The 17,012-nt window shown below is 40.2% G+C and overlaps 1 protein-coding gene across 2 annotated transcripts in view; it reads right to left on the bottom strand.

Moving 5' to 3' along the window:
• The window catches only part of FAM168A (family with sequence similarity 168 member A), a 200,126-nt gene extending 184,883 nt beyond the window's left edge, over window positions 1–15,243 (bottom strand). For both annotated transcript variants that reach the window (XM_039219900.1, XM_039219902.1), the window contains exon 1: window positions 15,018–15,243. The gene's annotated coding sequence lies outside the window, so the exon portion shown is untranslated. The remainder of the gene's footprint in view (window positions 1–15,017) is intronic.
• Window positions 15,244–17,012: the final 1,769 nt, after the last annotated feature.

Below are 17,012 nucleotides of genomic sequence, written 5' to 3'. Positions count from 1 at the left end.
GAAACTGCTTAGCTCTAAAGTATTTTGGTTCTACTAAACCAAGTAAAAACCAACTGCATTAATGCTGGCTTTTTAAGTTTTACATTATTTGAGTAATCTCTACATCCCATGTGGGGCTACATCCCATGTGGGCTACATCCCATCTCAGGACCTTGAGATCAAGAGTCATATGTTCTTCTGACTGAACCAGCAAGTTGCCCTAGTACTGGCTTTCAAAACAGTACTGTTAGTAAAAGTTTAACAAAACCACCTATTCTCCTAATGAGAACTAAGTAAAGCCTGGAAACACAATCATAAAAATATACTATCCTGTATTCAGTGAACGCAGTGACACCAAACTGTAATAATATCTTTACATTCTTCATAAACATGCCAAAAAAAGAGAACTCATTTTAGTTTCACTAAAGAATGTTCTTGATGAATGTAGAAACTAATTTGACAATAAACTATTTGTAAAAAAAAAAAAAAAAAAAAAAAAAAAAAAAAAAAAAAAAAAAAAAGAATGTTCTTGATGAATGTAGAAACTAATTTGACAATAAACTATTTGAAAAAAAAAAAAAAAAAAAAAGAATGTTCTTGATGAAGTCACAAAAATGATTATTAATCTCAATCATTAACTGCACATCTTTTTAATATTCTGTGATGAAACTGGAAGTATACAGAAAGTACTTCTCCTGTATACCAAAGTATAAGAATTGTCTCAAAGAAAAACATTAAAGCATTTGTGCAATTAAGTTTCAAGCTGAACTAGCAGCTTTTCATGAAACACCGTTTTTACTTGAAACAACAACTGGCAGATGAACTACAATTATTCAGACTTGGCTGTTGAGCATTTTTTCAAAAATTAACGATGTGAGACTCATTTCATGGAAAACAACTGTCACTATTTGTTGCCAATGCTAAGATTTGAGTTTGCAAGCAAAAATTAGAAAAGACTTTCTTATAAGACTGGTGGTAATAGTAACTAATGTGATTTTTTGACATTACATAATAGAATACAACATTTAGATCTATGTAACTCAGTAAACCAATATTTTGCAAATGACCAACACAGGCACTACAAAATCAGGCATGGGAAGAAGATCCATTCAAAATACAAAATAGACCAACAGATTTTAAGGTAACACAGTACAAAAAGCTCAATGATATAGTTTCAGATTCTATAATGTAATGGACCTTTAAGAAACTAAGAGTTGTCGGGGCACCTGGGTGGCTCAGTCCGTTAAATGTCCAACCCTTGGGGGGACTCAGTTGGTTAGGTGTCCAACTCTTGATTTCATCTCAGGTCATGATCTCACAATTTGTGAGATCAAGCCCTGTGTCACTCTCCATAATAACAGCACAGCATGGAAGGTGCTTGGGATTCTCTCTCTCACCTCTGTCTCTGCCCTTCTCCCACTGGCATGATTCCCTCTCTCTCAGAATAAACAAATATACTTGAAAAAATTAAACTAACAGTTGTCGGACACTTGGTTGGTTCAGTCAAGAGCATGCAACTCTTGATCTTGGGGTCGTGAATTTGAGCCCCACATGAGGTGTAGAGATTACTTTACAAAAAAATTTTTTTAAGAAAAAGAAACTAACAGTTGTCAAGTTTTGGTGTTGATATATCAAACAAGAATATCCACAATTATCTAAAAGGGCAATTAAAATATTCCTTCCTTTTCTAGCCATATATCTATGCAGGACTGGATCTTCTTTATTTTTTTTTAAGTTTATTTATTTTGAAAGAGAGGACACATGCATGCACATGTATGTAGAAGAAGTAGGGGAAGGTCAAAGAAAAGGAGAAAAAGAATCCCAAGCAGGCTCCATGCCATCAGCCCAGAACCAGACATGGGGCCCAAACTCACAAACTGTGACATTGTAACCTGAGCCAAAATGAAGTCCAACGCTTAACCGATTCAGCCACCCAGGCACCCCAGACCAGATTTTTAATACAAGCTTCTCTTACCAGCTATGTAACCAAATGCAAGCTACTTAACCCCTACAAACCTCAGTTGCTTTAGTTTCCCCTTCTGTAAAACAGGCACAATACCCTACACAGGGTAAATGTGATAATTAAATTATACAAGGGAGAAAAAATACCCAGCATATTACCTGTCACAGATACACAAGTTTTAGGTCCCTTGTCTTTCCAGCCTCATCCCCTACTAGTTCTCAGGTCTGTGACAAATTACCCTGTTGAGTCTTGATTTCTTCATTCTTAAAACAATGCAACATGACACACCTATGCACTATAAGTCAAATAAAATAGTATAATTCTGTTTACAGAAGTATAGTGTAACTAAACTTACAAATAGAGATTTCTGTTATAAATTCAAAATAAAACAAGGATGACACATTAGAAACCTAGAATATGTTTTAAAAATTCTAAAACAAAGGCTAGAAAATATGAGCATCAGCAGAAACTGTCAAGCTTGAAGGACATTATCACAAGGTAAATCAAGATCATAATCTTCAGTCGGCCAAGGAATGAAGTTTACTGTAAAAAAAATATATCAGACACAGTTCCTTCAAACTGTGCATATCTAAGAAAAAGCACAATCTGTATCATCATAAAAATAGGCATATTCTAAAAGAACCCGTATCTGCTTAAATGGAGGGAGGAAGGGGAGCTGTATTGGAGCTTTTATAAACCAAAGCATTCTTACAGCATCTTCATAAAGAAGTCAATGGTCCATTTATTAAAACATTAAGCTCTTAGATAAACAGAGTAATAGTTTGACAAAAAAGATTCTGCATAACTGTTCTCCACACTAAAGATACGCGTAATTGCCCATGGCACTAAATTTTATAATAAATAAAACAAGAAATATGAACTTGCTTTAGTCTCTTTCATCTTCAGTATTCTACAACTTAAAGTTTGATTTCTGATAGCCTATGAGTTAAGAATGAAACAAGGGGCGCCTGGGTGGCTCAGTTGGTTAAGCGCCTGACTTCGGCTCAGGTCATGATCTCACGGTTTGTGGGTCGAGCCCCACATGGGGTTCTATGCTGGCGCCTGTTTCAGATTCTGTATCTCCCTCTGTCTCTGCCCCTCGGTTGTTCGCACTCTGTCTCTCTGTCTCAAAATAAATAAATAAACATTAAAAAAAAAATGAAACAGATGGGGTGCCTGGGTGGCTTGGTTGGTGGAGAGTCTGACTTCAGCTCAGGTCATGTTCTCAGTTTGTGAGTTCAAGCCCCACATAGGGCCCAATGCCATCAGCACAGAGCCTGCTTTGAATTCTCTGTCCCCCTCTCTCTGCCCCTACCCCACTTGCAATCTCAAAAATAAACATTTTTTTTCTAATGAAGGAAACATAAAAGAGGAGGAGCTTCAGAAAGATGGGACGGGAAAGGAGGAACAAGAGGAAAAGGAAAAGAAGAAATTATAGACTGCATGCAACTAACAAAGCCTAAAATATTTTTTGCTGAAAGCATTTGCCAACTCCTGAATATACCCTCTTGCTGCTTCTACTTCTGAATGTTATGCTACACACCAACATCATCACCAAAGACTCTATCAATCCAATTAAATTCTAAATTCCATTCTAAACAAATTTTAAAAACCACATAATCATACTCCTTATTAGACTATCATACTACTGGCTTGTCATCTATCCTTACTGGGTTCAGCTCAAAAACTAATCACTCACTACTTGTAATGTACCCTCTAAAAGCTAAAACTATAAAGATGACTAGGACACTGTCCCTGCCACCAAAAACTTACAGGTTCAAAACAGTTAATTTACCTAAAACAGTATTATTTACCTAACAAAACCAGTTAATTTACCTAAAACAGAGTATCATAACAAAAGCATGTACTGGATGACCCTGGGAACAAACTGGCAGCACAGCAGCCTTAAAGGTTCTGAAAGGTTTCTTAGGGGAAACCTTAGGTGCACCCAACCCAGAGGGATGAATAAAAGGAAAAACAGCATGAACAAAGGTGTGAAATTGCAAGATATCTGTAAGAACTACATGCTACTCAGTATTCCAGTCATAGGAAGAGTACAGGCAGGAGAAGTACATAGGCCCGGGTCACAGAGGGTCTAATAGTCATGGTAAGGAGCTTAGACTTTAGAGCCAGTAAAGGGATTTAAGCAAGAGAACAATGTGAACATATACATGTACTGGAGAGATGTCAGAGCTGCTAAGTAAAAGACAGGTTTACTGGATGGGTAATACAGGTGAGATCAGGGTGTGAACTAGGTGGTAATAACAGGAAAGGCAAGATGAACTCCAGAAATATTTAAAGATTTAATTTGGGCTGTGAAGAATAAGGGAGAAGAAATGACTAAGGGCACAAGAATATGCAATGGGATAAAGATAGTCTCTTCAACAAATGGTACTGGGAAAACTTGACAGCTACATGCTAAAGAATGAAACTGGACCACTTTCTTACACCATACAAAAAAAAAAACTTAAAATGGATTAAGGACTTAAATGTAAGACCTGAAACCATAAAAATCCTAGGAGAGAGGCCAGGTAATATTTTCTCTGACACCAGCCACAGCAATATTTTTCTCAAGTAAAATGGTATGGATATCCCCCTCCATACCATACATTTGAAGAGCCAGCATAGGTGTCCTTAAAATAAGAAAGGAAGGAATCAAACCCTCTAAAACTGGTTTCAAGCCAATGTCATAACCACTATGTCTTTCTCAATACAGAGACATTAGTAAAAAATTACATAACTTGGTCAAAGTTAAATTATAGGTTTAAATCCTTTGTGTCTCCATGGCATGTCCCTTTCAACTAGGTTTTCCAGATGCTACATCCCCCATTATAGAAGAACCTCTACACTTTCATGATCACACGTTAATAACTGTATTGCTAATTAGCTCCCTAGTACTCTACATCATGTCACTAATACTAACAACCAAACTTACACATACTAGCACAATAGATGCCCAAGAAGTAGAAACTGTCTGAACAATCCTGTCAGCTATTAATTTAATGCTTATTGCCCTACCTTCTCTATGAATCCTTTATACGATAGGCAAAACCAACAATGCTTCTCTTACCATGAAAACTATAGGGCATCAATCATACTGAAGCTATGAGTATACAGATCACAAAGACCTAAGTTTTGACTCCTACATAATCCTCACTCAAGAATTAAAACCTGGAGAATTGCGACTGCTAGAAGTTGACAGTGAAATGGTACTACCAATAGAAATAACCATTCGTATACTAATCTCATCAGAAGATGTCCTGCTCTCATGAGCGGTCCCATCCCTAGGTCTAAAAACTGATGCCATCCCAGGCTAACTAAATCAAACAACCCTAATGGGCACACGACTCAGACTATATTATGGCCAAATGCTCAAAGATCTGTGGCTCAAACCACAGCTTTATACCCACTATATTTGAATTGGTTCCACTAACATACTTTGAAAAATGATCAGCATCTATACTATAAAACCATTAAGCTCTTCTGAAGCAATGGAAATAAAAGCAAAAATAAACTATTAGCACTACATCAAAATAAAAAGCTTCTGCACAGCAAAGGAAACAACAAAACTAAAGGACGACCTACTGAATGGGAAATGATATTTGCAAATGACCTAGTCAATAAAGGGTTATTATACAAAATGTAGAAAGAACTTACACAATGCAAGACACACACACACACCAAAAAAAAAAAAAAAAAAACCAATCCAATTAAAAAATACAATGTTCTGCAAAGAACACAGATGACCAACAGACACATGAAACGATGCTCAGCATCACTGATCATGAGGGAAATGCAAATCAAAACTACAATGAGATATGACCTCACACCTATCAGAATGGCTAAAATCAAAAACACAAGAAACAAGTGTTGGCAAGGGATGTGGAAAAAAAAAAAAGGTGACAATGCAAACTGGTACACCTCTGTGGAGAAGAATATGGAGGTTCTTCAAAACATTAAAAACAGGGGTGCCTGGGTGGCTTAGTCGGTTAAGCGTCTGACTTTCGCTTAGGTCATGATCTCGCGGTTCGTGGGTTCGAGCCCCGCGTCGGGCTCTGTGCTGACTGCCAGCTCAGAGCCTGGAGCCTGTTTCAGTCTGTGACTCCCTCTCTCTCTGACCCTCCCCTGCTCACGCTGTCTCTCTCTCTCTCTCCTAGAAATAAATAAAACATTAAAAAAAATTTTTTTTTAAATTAAAAACAATTATCATATGACCCAGTAATTCCAGTACTGAGTATTTACCCAAAGAATACGAAAACACTAACTCAAAAGGATACATGCACCACTATGTTTATTGCAGAATTATGTAAAATAGCCAATCATGGAAGCAGATCAAGGGTCCACTGATAGATGAATGGATAAAGAAGATGTGATATATATACACAATATTACTCAGCCATAAAAAAGAATGAAGTCTTGTCATATGCAACATGGACAGATCTAGAGAGTATAATGCTAAGTGAAATAAGTCAGAGAAAAACAAGTATCATACAATTTCACTCATATGTGGAAATCAAGAGACAAACCAAATAACAGACTTTTAGCTATAGAGAACAAACCAATAATTACCGGGGGGGGGGAGGGGGGGGTCAGAGGGAGGATAGGTAAAACTGGTGAAGGGTATTAAGAGTACACTTATCATTGGGTGCTTGGGTGGCTTAGTTGGTCAAGCATACAACTTTGGCTCAGGTCATAATCTCACAGTTTCATGAGTTAAAGCCCTATGTCAGGCTCTGTGCTGACAGCTCAGAGCCCAGAGCCTGCTTCAGATTCTGTGTCTCCATCTCTCTCTGGCCCTTCCCTGCTCATGCTGTCTCTGTCTCTCTCTCAAAAATAAACAAACAAAAAAAAAAAAAAAAAAAAAAGAGTGCTCAGTGATGAGCACTGAGTAACTTATCAAATAGCTGAATCACTGTATTGTATACCCAAAACTAATGTCACACTGTATGTTAACTATACTGGAATTAAAATGAAAGAAGAAAGGAAAAGGAAAAGGAAAAGGAAAAGGAAAAGGAAAAGGAAAAGGAAAAGGAAAAGGAAAAGGAAAAGGAAAAGGAAAAGGAAAGGAAAGGAAAGGAAAGGAAAGGAAAGGAAAGAGGCACCTGGGTGGCCTAGTCAAGTAAGTGTCTGACTCTAGGTTTCGACTCAGGTCATGATCTTGTGGCTTCGTGGGTTCAAGCCCCACATCAGGTTCTGCGCTGGCAGTAGGGAACCTGCTTAGGATTCTCTTTCTCCCCCCTCTCTCTGCCCCTCCCCCACTCATACTGTCTCTGTCGCAAAATAAATAAACTTTTATAAATAAATACATAAATTTTTAAAAAAGGGGAAAAGATTAATGGCACAGATTCATTAGCCAGTATGACTGGATATATGGTAGTGCATTTGTTACAAAACTACAGGAAGAGAGGATTTTAACTTTTTGTGTGGGAGGGGGTACAGAATGGAAGAGGTTAGAAGTAGATGGGGAAAATGAGTTCTGCTTTGGACCTATTGAATGTGAGGAAAATCTAAATGATGTATGTAGATGGCCAGCAGCTAGTGAGATTTACAAGTCTGGAGTTCATGAGACAGCTCCACGCTGGAGACATTTCAGCATATAGGTAGCTGTTTAAGCCATTAGAGAGGGCAAGACTACTTAAGGAAAGAATCTTAGAAAGTCCAGTGAGCCACGGAGCCAACCCTAAGAAATACCAACATTTACTGAGAAAGCAGAAACAATAAAGATTTCATCTTAAATGTCAGCTGGTTTCCATAGCTTCAAAAATCTCTTCCAGCTGAACAACTGGGAAGAGCAAAAACCACAAAACGTGTTGATTAATAAGTAAAAATTAAGAAATTCAGTAGGAGGGGATGTTCCAGGTAGGAGGCATAGCATACCAAAAGAACAGGAGCAAAACAGTACAGTATGTTTGGGGATTTACTTGGTCTTACAGTAGGTGTACATGCTAGAAAGGTCTTAAGAAGAGGTACAAACTAAGGCCTCCAAGAACACTGAGAGGGAACAATCAAGGAAGACTGTGCTATTGACATCATGAACCATTTTTAAGCTCTCCTTCCATAACACATCCACATCTGCTTCAGGTCTCAGCTCAAGTATGAACTCCTCCAAGCATCTGTCTCTTGCCAGTTCCCCTAGGCAGATCAAGCCACCATCCTCCCCATGCCTCTTGTTCATGCTCTCACTGTAGCATTTATCCGACCATGCTATGGCAATGTATGTCATGTCTGTATCCAAATGTATCAACTATAAAGTCCTTAAGAGTAGGGAATTTCAACATTTTTAATTTTTTTTTTCAGGGGAGGGGCAGAGAGAGAGAGGGAGACACAGAATCTGAAGCAGGCTCCAGGCTCTGAGCTGTCAGCACAGGCCTGACCCAGGGCTTGAACCCACGAACCATGAGATCATGATCTGAGCCCAAGTCGGACACTTAACCGACCGAGCCCCCCAGGAATTTTAACTTTTGTATCCCATACTTACAGCACTCCCTCACTGCTATCTAATAATCACTCAGTATGTATTTCAGGTTTTTTAAGTTTATTTATTTTGAGAGAGAGAGAATCCCAAGGAGGCTTCATGTTTGTCAGCCCGTGGCCAGACGCCAGTATCCATCCCATGAACCGTGAGATCATGACCTAAGCCAAAACCAAGAGTCAGACACTGAGCCACCCAAGTGCCCCTGTATTTGTTGAACAAATGTCTTAAACGTATCTGAAACAGACAAGACTACTAGCTCTTTGGCCTTGGAATGTGTTGCAATTGTGGATTTATGTTCTTTGTTTTGCTTTACTTATGATAATGTTACGTAAATTTCTATTCCAAATGTAAAATCAGTGTCAGGAGATACAGCCTAGGAAAATACTGAATGACAGAAGAACAGCATACAGGAAAAATTTGCTCAAAATAATGTGTGAGTAAAAAAAAAAAATAATAGTAATCATGGCTGCCATATTAAGCACCAATTATATATGGCCATTCAGTGTCCAGGTTGTCCTTTTTATCTCACTAAAACTCATACAACAAATCAACACTGGAATATTATCTCCCTTTTACATATGCGGACATAATTTATCCACTTCTTCTGTCTTGGTTTCAAGTTACAGGTGGAAATCTGAGTTTTGTCAGAATAATAAAGAGCAAACATTGTATACTGCATTCTTCACTTCAATATAGCCTCAATTATTTCACTTTGAGCTAGCCAGCACCGTTACTGTGGGACCAAGCCTCATAAATTCCCTAGGAGAAAGTCCTCTAGCGCATTCTCTGTCCCACTATATCCAACAATCTTCAAGTTTCAAGGGAGAAATTGTGAACTCTCCTTACACTCCCTCCTCCAAGAGGAACCCTTCAAAAAAGCAATAAATCAAATATGACAAAGCTTTTTACCTCTGCATTGGATTTCAATTTTGTAACTAGAATGGTAAAAACCCTAACATTTATATAATCCTTTCCAGTTTAAAAAGTATTTTCACATTTATTATCTCATTTGAGACCCATTTTACAGATAAGTAAACTGAAGCTCAAACAGATTATTAATGAATTTGGATTTCACATCTCTTAGAAAAAATTCTTGGTGTCTAGGTTGTTAAATTCTGATACATATAACTGAGGACTTCCTATTCATGGTACTCTCTGTACATCAGATGACAGACCCTCCTGTACAACCAGGAAAAGATCAATGGACTTAGCCAGACTTTCTGCAAAAAAAGAGATGCACAAAAATTCTAACTAAAAGAATGAAGTGACCTACCAAAACACAACTAAGTTGGTATTACAAAGAATTAGTATCTAATAAATAAAGAACTGCCAATGAGGAAAAAGCTCTAAGAAAGTACAGTTTCAAAGCTCACAAAGGCTACTAATACCCCCTTCCATTCCTATTTCCAAGTATGATTGATCCACATATGGATAATCTCATCAGCCATAAATGTACACTGGCTTCCTACTATCTAGACTTGGGGGGGGGGGATGTTTGTGTGTACACACATGTATGTCTACTGAGGTATACATATACATTTACTTATATATATGTATAAATAAACAGTGTAGCTAGATAATGGGATTATAGACAGTAACTTTGCACTTTTCATAATTTCTAATTTCTACCACATGCATGCTATTTTAATGGTAGGAAGAAAAATAAGAATTATAAGAATAAAGCCAGAGAAGAATACTTACACTATGATTCTATTTATACAAAACTGCAACAGTAAAAAAATAAATTGTTTAGGATATGCACTTGTTTGGTAAAACTATAAAGACAAGAAAGGGAATGATTCACACAAAATTCAGGAAAGCAGTTATTTATGAGGAAGAGAGAAGGAGAGAGATTCAATCAGGTAGAGAATAACAAAAGGCTTTAGAGGTACTAGAAATTTCCTTTTTAATCTGAGTAGGAAAAGACAGGTCTTCAATTTGTTATGCTTTAAAATAAACCTGTAAATTTCATGCACCTTTATACATACAATTTATTCTGCAATTTAAAAAGAAGATAGTGTTGGGAAATCAGAATTTGGAGGCTGTAACCCAGACTCTTCCACTTACTGTGATCTTAAACAAGTCATTTAAACCTTCAGAGCAGTTTTTCTTCTTATTTTATAGATGAGGAAGCTTCAGCTAACATGTTTAGCACTTTACTGATTAAAGTCCCTAGACTACAGTATAAACATGTAAACAGTAAGATAAACTGTGAGATGATAATACAAAGTAATTCCTCTTTAATAAATTATAGAACATCATAATGCCAAGAACTCAATGGTAGGACACACAAGGCTATTTACATTCTAGTATCTTCTTGTCTCATAATAATGGCAACAATTAATCTTTTTTAATAGGTACTATGTAATCCACCCACTGTGTTAAATACTTTCCACGGAATATTTTGTTTAATCCTCAAAACAATCCTACGAAATTAAAATGAGCTGTCTTATGCCCACTTTACAGATAAGACCATTGTGCCCAAGGTCACACAGCTAGCAGTATATGGTGGACTCACTTCAGAAGCCACACCTTTGGGGCACCTGGGGGGCTCAGTCGGTTGGGCGTCCAACTTCAGCTCAGGTCATGATCTCCCAGTGTGTGGGTTCAAGCCTTGCGTCGAGCTCTGTGCTGACAGCTAGCTCAGAGCCTGGAGCCTATTTTGGATTCTGTGTCCCCTTCTCTCTGACCCTCCCCTGCTCACACTGTCTCAGAAATAAATAAAACATTTTTTAAAAATAAAAAAAAAGAAGCCACACCTTTAACTATACCAAGTTATGCTCACTTTTCTCACTGTATTTAAAATTATTTATTTATTAGAGAGAACAAAAGCACAAGCGGGGGAGGAGAGGGAGTGAAAAAGAATCCCAAGCAAGCTCCACGCTGTCAATGCAGCACCCAACACAGGGCTCAATCCCACAAACCAGGAGATCATGACATGGGCCGAAACCACGAGTTGGGTGCTCATCCACCTGAGACACCCAGGCTTCCCTCTCACTAGATTTAAATCATCTATCTCTCCCAACAATGAAAACTCTTTCACAACTGTTTTCTGTTCATTTTTATTTCCCCTGGCACTTAGCAGGTAATAAGTAAATAAATATTGAACAAATAGTTCATATATGTACGGCATTTTCAAGGCATAAAGTTATTTCAGGACATGAACTGATTTGTTTCCCTTGACAGCCTTGCCAAATATAAAAGTTTTTGTTTGTTTTTAATATTTTAACCATATCTGGTGTGTAATTCAGAAGAAGTGCATTCACAATGTAGTGCAACCATTACCACTAAGTATGAAGGTTTTTAATGACATTACTGAAATCAATCACTCAGCTATCAATTGGTGGGATGGAGATCTGAACCCAGGACTCTCCATCCATAAATTCATAGGCTTTTCATTCTATCAGCACCTCCATCTGCTCTCTCCTTCTGACCAGAATATGAGAAGAATCAAACACTTTTTTTTTTTTAAATATTTTTTATTTATTTCTAGGAGAGAGAGAGAGACAGCGTGAGCAGGGGAGGGTCAGAGAGAGAGGGAGTCACAGACTGAAACAGGCTCCAGGCTCTGAGCTGGCAGTCAGCACAGAGCCCGACGCGGGGCTCGAACCCACGAACCGCGAGATCATGACCTAAGCGAAAGTCGGACGCTTAACCGACTAAGCCACCCAGGCGCCCCAAGAATCAAACACTTTATATACATTTCTACTGCACAGGTGCCCACAGCTGTGAGTGGGGAAAAAATCCACCAAGACATTTCTCTCAGGTGATTACTTTTCATTTTGAGCTTTCAAAAGCTAGAGTTTTAACATAAATATCTCACCTCTAGCTCAAGGCTGCAGATGCACAAAAGCAACGTCTGGACCTCAGAGTAAAGTTATAAGAAGAAATGATTGCATTAGTTAGATTACACTCTCATTGAATTACAGGTAACTCCTCAAACCTGGTTTTTATTGTAACAAAGCTTCCTTATAGCAAAACACTTTCAATCCCAAGGTTAAGTCAAATCTTCCACCATTCTGCCCATTTTGGAACTACTGAAAAAAAAAAAAAGAAAAAAGGATTCTAAGTATTGGGCATTTTTACGTGCTCAACTGTGAAAGCCAAAGAAAATGGTTTGTTTACCAGCTGAACTCTAAAGCTTGAGGGGAAAAAAAAAAGAATCATTTTGATCCTGTTGATGCCAATTTCATCCTCTTTACATCCCTCCTCATGTTTTAGCCATCTGAGCTCTAATCAACAGCTACTTCATGTTTAACATATCATAGTTAATGCAATTAAGTGCAGAAAATTGTTTCCCTGAAGCGGTTCCCCCGTCACACCCATCACACATTCCAGCATCACCATTCTGCCATAAAAATGAGCATATCATGAAGCTTTAAATAAAATTGCTGATGAATAGATGAAGACATTGTTTCTGCAGTTAATGCAATGTGTCTACATCAACACCAACCCCTAAAAGAAAACCAAAATAAATATGATTGTATATGCTTTGTTTATCCACATCAGACAGAATTCTGACCACGTGAACTCCTTTAGAAGAAAATTCAATCTATAGAAATATTGTCCAATTATTTTAAATCTTATCAAGTAATGTCAAAAGAGAATCAAACGAAAAACTTCATCAATACCAAACCATTTCACCAATGAATATTTATGACATTTCCGTATTTCCTGTCTTCTCTCTGTTTACATAAAGCAGTGGTGCCAAGATTCACCTCAGGATTATTAGCCTGCAATACAATGATGGGCCTAATTGCCTTGCAAACCAGGACACCAATAAATGAAGTCTTCAGACAATCAATTTTAAGAGGAGAAAAAAAAAAAAAGGCCTAAGCTCTTTCTACATACATGCACTTTGCCGAAGAAATAAATTCAGCCTCATATTTTTCAGTCTCATTTATGGGTTCTCAAGCAATGAATGCTCCCTTAAATAACTCAAACTCATCAAATCTATTTAATTCCAAATTCCGGGACTAATTTTTAAATGCACCAAGGGGAGGGTAGGAAGGAACAGGCAGAGACATCATACAGAAAGATAACTTATCGCATTCCATATTTATCTTTTTCACCTTTAGTCTGGGAATAGGTTTTTTTCCTAAAACTTTCTTTTTATGATAAATAAATAGAAAACACCCTCCCACACACACACTTAATTCTAATTTTAACTGAAGCCCCTCATAACTTTATCCTTTGGGTTGATTTATTTCCAAATATGCTACTCATATAAATGAAACAAAAAGATCGAATTAACAGCTTAAGACATCCTCTAGGAAAGAAAGTCTTTACTGTACCTTCTCTGTCCCCTGCAAAGTCCCCTCTGATTACTGTCCCTCCCCCAACCACAGCCTCCAAAGCTGTCCATTTAAGCACAACCCCTTACCCCCTTGTGTCTCTCAGAAGACATCAGAATTCTTCCTCTCTAGAATCATCCAACCCACTTCTTCCCAGCCCTGCTCACTGCCCCACTCCATCCTCCCTGCCCCATCCATACCTAGCTCCAGGTTTCCCACTCCTTAAACAGCCTCTTTGCCACCTCACCATCAGTCCTACCAGTTCATCGCAGACACTCCTTTTCCAAAACTCCCTCCGCCACCTTGGCCAAGGAACATTTTCTTCAAGATACCATCCCCTCAACCTTGTGCACCACCTGCCACTATTTTTTCACAGTGTCCAACCCAGCAGCGTCTTCTGAGCCCTCTGACTCAACCCGGCACCGAGAGAGCCACCATGCCTTTTCCAGTGGTTCTAAAATCACCCTAAATCCCATCCCTTGTGCCCCCCTCCAATTTCAATCGCAGCCTGCTCATTTTGGGCCTAACTTGTAATTTACCCCCCTCCTGCCATCATACTCCTCTCATTGAAAGTCCCACCCCCACCAAGCTCCTATTCCAACCTCCATAAGCACTCTCCAGGAAAAAAAAAAAAAAAAACAATTCTACCTCCTCTGCTCTCTTAACCCACGCTATTCCATAAGTCTCCACAAAATTCCACCACCCCCAGAGGGCAAACGCCCACTTCATGGTCAGGTCTCAACCCACGCCAAGTCCCTTACTCCCAGCTCCTACCACCTCCTTCAATATGCCCTAGGTCCATCCTAAATTCGCCCTCCTGAATTAACACCCCTCCCCCAGTGTCCTATCCAACCCTAACATCCCACTGTCTATTGAAATCATCTCCCCACCTTGCACCCCGGCTGGAGACCCCAAGCTGTCAACTGCTCCAACCCAACCCCAATCCATCACCCTCATTCAGTCCCCTCCCCCATTAAAAGCCATCCCACTCCAGCCTCATCATGCATATCGCCCAAAACCATCCCAAATTCCACCCCGACCTCCCAAGCTCACGCTCCTATCCCATATCAGGTCAATCGTTATTAAAAGTCCCCTTCCCTTGTCGCCCCCCCAACCTGCTTGAGTCCCACCCTCACCCCACCCCGCGCCTGGACAAGTCTCCCCTGCCAACCCGCCGTTCCATCGCAACCTCAAACCCCTTCCCCCAACCCGCTCGGGGGCTCCGCAGCCCCCACCCTCATTCTCTGTAAGTACCACCGGCCCAGGCTCCTAGAGAGCAGACCAGGAAGGGGGGAGGTCTCCTCACCGGCGAGCCGCTGCAGGCGAAAACGGCGGCGGAGGCGGCGATGCCCTTGTCTTCTCTGGAGGCTACAGCGGCGACGCTCTCACTCCCTCGCCCGTGTCCAGTAAGGTGGCGGATGGCGCGCAGGGACCGAGAGCCTCCTCCTCAAGCTCGGCTCTGAATCCTCTGCAGTAGCCAACGAAGAGCCCGACGGGTGGGGGAAGGGGGCGCTCGGCTGCGGGCGAGAGAGGAGGAGGTGGAGGGAGGGGGCGGGGGACCGCTAAGAAGGGCGGGCAAGGAGGAGCCTGCGCGGCGCCGCGACACGTCCCACAGCCTCAGCGCGCCGGGACCACAACTCCCGGCATGCCTTGCTCCGGCCCGCGCCAGGCCTGCGCGGCCTGCACCTCCAGCCGCGCGCCCTATGCGGAGGGGCCGCGCCTTCCTTGGTCACGGACAATGTAGTAAAGTCAACCATCCCCTAGCGGCTTTTGTAAACTCAAAAATCACTTGTGAGGAAAGTTAGGTCGCCCCGAACTCTCTTCTCCAAGTAGTAATGTTTGCAGCGTCTCCAACCTCTTTAATACACACACACACACACACACACACACACCCCCGCTGCCCCCGCACCCTACTGGACTACATTTCCCAGCATGCCCCCACAGTCTCCCGCCCTCCTTCCGGACCCTTCTCAGATGCGGGATTAGAGTTCCCAGGGGGTGGTGCCTGCGAAATGCTGGGAGATGCAGTTCTCAGTTCTTCCTCCATGTTAAGAAAAAGAAGTGAAAGAGAGGTAAAAAGGAAGGAATATGCCAACCCACTGAGGATAGGCCTGGATGGGCTAGATCACCTGTGAGTCTGTACTCATCGTCATCCCCGTTGTCACTGTCAACACCGGCCCCAATTCAGCAGTTCCCTCCTGGTCTCCCTGCAAATCAGAGGACGATTTCGCAACTTAAATGCAAATGTGAAAGGAGGTTGCTCTTTGATCGGGCTCCATTACTTTAAAATTTTTACCTTAAAAAGAGAATGAAACATTTTGAAAAAGATGAGTGCACAGGTGGTTATGTGAGGTTGTTGATTACGGAGGTATAGTAAATTGTCCATTTGTATATACAAACAATATAGTAAGCAGCTATTTGAAATGATGGTGTAGATCTATTTATTGACATGAAAAGCTATTCACAACTTATTCTGAAGGGAAACAAATTAATTACAGAACAGCATGTTTAAAATGGTCCAATTTATGGGGCGCCTGGGTGGCTTAGTCGGTTAAGCGTCCGACTTTCGCTTAGGTCATGATCTCGCGGTTCGTGGGTTCGAGCCCCGCGTCGGGCTCTGTGCTGACTGCCAGCTCAGAGCCTGGAGCCTCTTTCGGTCTGTGACTCCCTCTCTCTCTGACCCTCCCCTGCTCACGCTGTCTCTCTCTCTCCTAGAAATAAATAAAACATAAAAAAAAAAATGGTCCAATTTATGTGAAGTTTGAGATAATCGTCTGTAGGAACATAGACTTAAGCAAAGAGGTTCCCCAAATATTATTAGTGATTATCTTGGAGGAAAGGGTGTCACCCGATTTCAAGTCATTCTTATTATTGCCTGAACAGTTTAAAAGAGCACATAATTTTTTAAGTTACAAGACTATTTTCAAAATTTTCCAAAATCCAACAACCATTCTTTGCTGCCTAAAAGCTTACCACGGCTTCCTGTTGCCCTCAGTGGTGCTCCGGGATGAGGCCTGTCCCGGTTTTCTGTGAGCTCAACAGTTCCACTATGAAAACAAATAATGGTGGTTATTTACAATTAATAAAAGACCATTAAATTACTAGAAAGAATGTTTTGTATTTTCATTGTCTATTCTCAAATTTTTACTCCTTCTGGTCTTACCAAAGCCATTTCTTCCTTTTCTCCTCATTCTTGATACTCAAGCCAAAATCATACCTTCCCTCTAACGTATTTTAGGCATATTAATTTTCCTTATATCTGAATTCCTATAGCACTGCTTTTTTTAATCTCTGGGCCAGA

Source organism: Hyaena hyaena, unplaced genomic scaffold (genome assembly GCF_003009895.1).
Source record: "Hyaena hyaena isolate Hyena2069 unplaced genomic scaffold, ASM300989v1 scaffold_848, whole genome shotgun sequence".
NCBI lineage: Eukaryota > Metazoa > Chordata > Mammalia > Carnivora > Hyaenidae > Hyaena > Hyaena hyaena.
The sequence above is the reverse complement of the archived record's forward strand: the minus strand, read 5'-3'. Positions and strand labels throughout refer to the sequence as shown.